The sequence below is a fragment of the Hemiscyllium ocellatum genome, chromosome 1, assembly GCF_020745735.1.
Source record: "Hemiscyllium ocellatum isolate sHemOce1 chromosome 1, sHemOce1.pat.X.cur, whole genome shotgun sequence".
Classification (NCBI taxonomy): domain Eukaryota; kingdom Metazoa; phylum Chordata; class Chondrichthyes; order Orectolobiformes; family Hemiscylliidae; genus Hemiscyllium; species Hemiscyllium ocellatum.
This window is the reverse complement of record NC_083401.1, coordinates 130169384-130175383: the sequence shown is the minus strand read 5'-3', so window position 1 is coordinate 130175383 and position 6000 is coordinate 130169384.

Below are 6000 nucleotides of genomic sequence, written 5' to 3'. Positions count from 1 at the left end.
ATCAATTATGTATGTTTTGAAATCTAAAAGTCTTGTCAAACCATGTCAATCAGTGTTGTTAGTCTCTGAACTTACTTGGAAATCAAGCAAATTACTGCTGAAATGTTTACATTCTCTTGAACAATAATGGTATTGTCGGCACTTCTAGATTGAAGGGCATTCTCAGTATTTACTGATCATGGTCACATGATGCCATGTTATAGTCCACAGATTTATTTGCAATCACATGCTTTCAGAGTTCTGCTCCTTTCTCAGGTCATAGAGATGTATAACTCTTCAGTCCAACTCTTCCATGCTGACCAGACATCCTAAATTAATCTCGCCCCATTTGCCAGCACTTGGCCCGTGTCCCTCTAAACCCTTCCTATTCATAGTTGCCTTTTAAATGTTGTAATTGTACCAGCCTCCACCGCTTCCTCTGGCAGCTCATTCCATACACACACCACCCTTTGCGTGAAAAGGTTGCCCTTTAGGCCCCTTTTAAGTCTTTCCCCTCTCACCCAAAACCTACATCCTCTACTTCTGGACTAACCCACCCCAGGGAATGGATCTTCTCTATTTACCCTATCCATGTTCCTCCTGATTTTATAAACCTCTGTAAGGTCACCCCTCAGCCTCTGGCATTCCAAGGAAAACAGACCCAGCCTATGCAGCCTGTCCCTTTCACTCCAATCCTCCAACCCTGACAACATCCATATAAATCTTTTGTGAACTCCTTCAAGTTTCACAACGTCCCTTCTATAGCAGGGAGATCAGAATGGCACACAATATTCCAAAAATGGCCTAACCAATGTCCTGTATAGCTGCACCATGATGTCTCAACTCCTATACTCAATATTTTGACCAAAAAAGGTAAGTAGACCAAACTTGTCTCCACTATCTTACCTACCTGCAACTCTACTTTCAAGGAACAATGAACCTGCAAACCAAGGTCTTTTTGTTCAGCAACACTTCCTAAGTCCTTACCTTAAGTGTATAAGTCCTGCTAAGATTTGCTTTCCCAAAATGCAGAACCTTGCATTTATCTAAAGTAAACTCAGTCTGCCATTCAGCCCATTGGCCCATCTGATCAAGATCCTGTTGCAATCTGAGGTAACCTTCTTCGCTGTCCACTACACCTCCAATTTTGGTGTCATCTGCAAACTTACTAACTATACCTCTTATGTTCATATCCAAATCATATATATATAATGATAAGAAGCAGTGGACCCAGTATTAATCCTTGTGGCACACCATTGCTCATAGGCTTACAGTCTGAAAGGCAACCCTCCATCTCCACCCTTGTCTTCTACCTTTGAGCCAGTTCTAGATACAAATGGCTACTTCTCCCTACATTCCTTATGAGATCTAACCTTGCTAACCAGTCTCCCATGGGGAACCTTGTCAAACGCCTTACTGAAGTCCATATAGATCACGTCTACCGCTCTGCCCTCATCAATCCTCTTTGTTACTTCAAGAAACTCAATCAAGTTTGTGAAACATGATTTCCCATGCACAAAGCCATGTTGACTATCCCTAATGCCTTTCCAAATACATGTACATTCTATCCCTCAGGATTCCCTCCAACAACTTGCCCGCCACCAACGTAAGGCTGAGCGGTCTATAGTCCTCTGGCTTGTCTTTACCATCTTTCTTAGATAGTGGCACTACGTTACCCAACCTCCAGTCTTCCAGCACCTCACCTCTGACTATTGATGATAAAAATATCATCAACGGGCCTAACAATCACTTCTCTAGCTTCCCACAGAATTCTAGGGTACACCTGATCAGGTCCTAGGAATTTATCCACTTTTATGCATTTCAAATTATCCACCACTTCCTCCTCTGCATTATGGACATTTTTAAGATGTCACCATCTATTTCCCTACATTCTATATCTTCCATGTTCTTCTCCACAGTAAACACTGATGCAAAATACTCATTTAGTGTTTTCCCCATCTCCTGCAGCTCCCTACAAAGGCTGCCTTGCTGATCTTTGAGGGGCCCTATTCTCCCTAGTTACCCTTTGGTTCTTAATGTATTTGTAAAACCCCTTTGGATTCTCCTTAACCCTATTTGCCAAAGCTATCTCATGTCCTCTTTTTGCCCTCCTGATTTCTCTCTTAGGTATACTCTTACTACCTTTATACACTTCTAAGGATTCACTCAATCTATCCCGTCTATACTTAACATATGCTTCCTTCATTTTCTGAACCAAATCCTCAATTTCTTTAGTCATCCAGTATTCCCTACACCTACCAGCCTTTCCTTTCACTCCAACAGGAATATACTTTCTCTGGATTCTTGTTATCTCATTTCTGAAGGCTTCCCATTTTCCAGCCGTCCCTTTACCTGTGAACATCTGCCCACAATCAGCTTTTGAAAGTTCTTCCCTAATACCATCAAAATTAGCCCCCCTTCAATTTAGAACGTCAACTGTTAGATCTGGTCTAACTAAAACTAATAGAATTATGGTTGCTAGCCCCAAAGTGCTCCTCCATTGACACCTCAGTCGCCTTATCTCCCAAGAGTAGGTCAAGCTTTGCACCTTCTACAGTAAGTACATCCACATACTGAATCAGAAAATCTTTTTGTATACACTTAATTTCCTCTCCATCTAAACCCTTAACACTATGGCAGTCTCAGTCTATATCTGGAAAGTTAAAACTCCATACTGTAACCACCCTATTATTCTTACAGATAACTGAGGGCTCCTTAAAAAAATTGTTTCTCAATTTCCCACTGACTATTAGGAGGTCTATAAATACAATCCCAATAAGGTGATCATCCCTTCCTTATTTCTCAGTTCTACCCAAATAATTTCACTGGATGTATTTCCGGGAATATCCTCCCTCAGCACAGCTGCAATGCTATCCCTTATCAAAAATGCCACCCTCCCACCTCTCTTGCCTCCCTTTCTGTGCTCCCTGTAGCATGTGTGTTCTGGAACATTAAGCTGCCAGTCCTGTGCATCCCTGAGTCACGTTCACGTAATTGCTATGATATCCCAGTCCCATGTTCCTAACCATGCCCCGAGTTCATCTGCCTTCCTTCCTCAACCTGTTGCATTGAAATAAATGCAGTTTAATTTATTAGTCCTACCTTGTCCCTGCCTGTTTTTCTTCTTTTCTCAACTGCACCAGTCTCAGATGGATCTCTTCGCTACCATCTCCCTGAGTCCAACTCCCCGACCTGATGAGTTGAAATTCTCCCAAGCAGCTCTAGCAAATCTCCCTGCCAATATATTAGTACCCTTCCTGTTCATCTTTACTGATCATATACGTGAACTGAGAGGAAAAGCACCAGCAGTTGAATTAGAGTATAGAGTTTATGTAAAAAAAAGGGGCAGCGCAGTAGTTCACTGTGCCAAGGACCCAGGTTCAATTCCACCCTCAGGTGCCTGTCTGTATGGAGTTTGCAATTCTCCCTACGTCTGTATGGGTTTCCTCCAGGTGCACCAGTTTTCTCCTCCAGTCCAAAAGATATGTGCAGTTTAGGTAAATTGCCCATAGTGTGCAGGCTATTTGGATTAACCATGCGAAATGCAAGTATAGAAGGTAGGGGGCGGGGGGGGGGGGGTGAGTCTTTTTGGGATGCTCTTTGGACTGTCAGTGTTGACTTGATGGGCTGAATGGCCTGCTTTCTCACTGTAGGTATTATACGAATTGCAGCAAGACACCCCTGTTCTGTGTTCAAATTATCTTGCAATAAAGGCTAACACATCATTTGCATTCTTTTCTACTAGCAAGTTTTGAGAAGACTTGTAGCTCAGGTTTGCTCACTGAGCTGGAAGGTTCATTTTCAGACGTTCTATCACCATACTAGGTGACAATTTCAGTGAGCCTCCAGACAAAGCACTGCTGATGTTCTCTGCTTTCTATTTATATGCTTGGGTTTCCTTGGGTTGGTGATGTCATTTCCTGTGGCAATATAGTTTCCTGTTCTTTTTCTCAAGGGGGTGGTAAATGGGGTCCAAGTCAATGTGTTTGCTGATCAAGTACCAGTTGGAATGTCATGCTTCTAGGAATTCTTGTGTGTGTCTCTATTTGGCTTGTTCTAAGATGGATGTGTTGTCCCAGTCAACGTGGTATTCTTCCTTATCTGTATGTAAGGATACTAGTGAGAGAGAGGGTCATATTTTGTGGCTAGTTGATGTTCTGCAACCTGGTGGCTAGTTTTCTGCCTATTTGTTACAGTTCTCGCACGGTATTTTGTAAATGACATTGGTTTTGTTTGTTTGTATCGGGTCTTTCAAGGTCATTAGCTGCTGTTTTGGTGTGTTGGTGGGTTTGTGGGCTACCATGATGCCAAGGGGTCTGAGTAGTCTGGCAGTCATTTCCAAGATGTCTTTGATGTAGTGGAGAATGGCTAGGGTTCTGGACATGTATTATCTGCTTATTTGGGTTTGTTGCTGACAAATCAACAAACACATTGACTTGGACCCCATTTACCACCTTCTGAGAAAAGGAACAGGAAACATCACATAGGAAATTACTTCACCAACCCAAGGAAAGGCAAACATATAAATAGAAAGCAGGAAACACCAGCAGTGCTTCGTCTGGAGGCTCACTGAAGATGTTACCAAGTATGGTAATAGAACGTCTGAAAATGAACTTCCAGTTCAGCGCACAAACCTACATCCAGATACTTTACTACTATTATATCTACAGGTTTAATTGTAGTGGCTGATGTACACAGACACCCAGGTGTTGTGACACCTCTTCTCCCAATCTATCACCATTCAGATAATCAACTTTCCTGAATTTCCTACCAAAGTAAATAATCTTACATTTATCCACATTATACTTCATCTGCCATGCATTTGTCTACTCACTCAATTTGTCCAAATCATACCGAAATACCTCTGCCTGCTCCTCACAGTTCACCCTCCCCACCAGCTTTGTGTCATCAGCAAACATGGAGTTATTACATTTAATTCCCTCATCTAAATCATTAATATATATTATGAATATATATTGAGATCCAAGCACCAATCTCTGCAGTACTCCATTGGTCACTGCCTGCGACTCAAAAAATAATTCATTTATTCCTAGTCTTTGTTTCTTGTCTGCCAGCTAATTCTCTATCTATGTTAGTGCACTACCCCAATCCCATGTGCTTTAATTTTACAATGCAGACTCAGTTTCTTAAAAGTGGTGTCCCAGGTAGACAGGATAGTGAAGAAGGCATTTGATAGGCTTGCTTTCATTGGTCGGTGCATTATGTATAGGAATAGGGAGGTCATGTTCTGGTTGTACAGAACATTGGTAAGGCAATTATTGGAAGACTGCATGCAATTCTGGTCTCCTTGCTATAGGAAGGATGTTGAAAGAAACTTGAAAGAGTTCAGAAAAGATTTACAAACATGTTGTCAAGGTTGCAGAATTTGAGCTATAGGGAGAGGCTGAAGAGGGTGGGGCTATTTTCCATGGAGCGTCACAGGCCGAGGAGGTTTATAAAATCATGCGGAGCATGGATAGGGTGAACAGACAAAGTCTTTTTCCTGGCATAGGGAGTCCAAAACTAGAAGGGATAGGATTAAGCTAAGTGGTGAAAGATTTAAAAAAAAACACCTAAGAGGAAACTTTTTCATGCAGTGGGTGGTACGTGTATGGAATGATCTGCCAGAGAAAATGGTAGAAGCTGATACAAATACTATATCTGGCTAGGTCTATGAATAGGAAGGATTTAGAGGGATATCAGCCAAACGCTGGCAAATGGAACTAGATTTATATAGGATATTTGGTCAGCATGAATGAGTTGGACTGAAGGGTCTGTTTCTGTGCTGTTTATCTTTATGACTCTATAAATGATCATTGACTTCGGGGAGAAAGGAGTACACACCACGATCTACATTAGTGGAGCTGAGATGAGAGTGTCAAGTTCCCAGAAATGATGATAACCAATAATCTGTCCTGGACTTCCCACGTTTTTGTAACACAGAAGACTAAACAATGCCTCTTATTTCTCAGGAAGCTTAGGAAATTTGGTACATCCACAAGGACCCTCACTAACGTATAC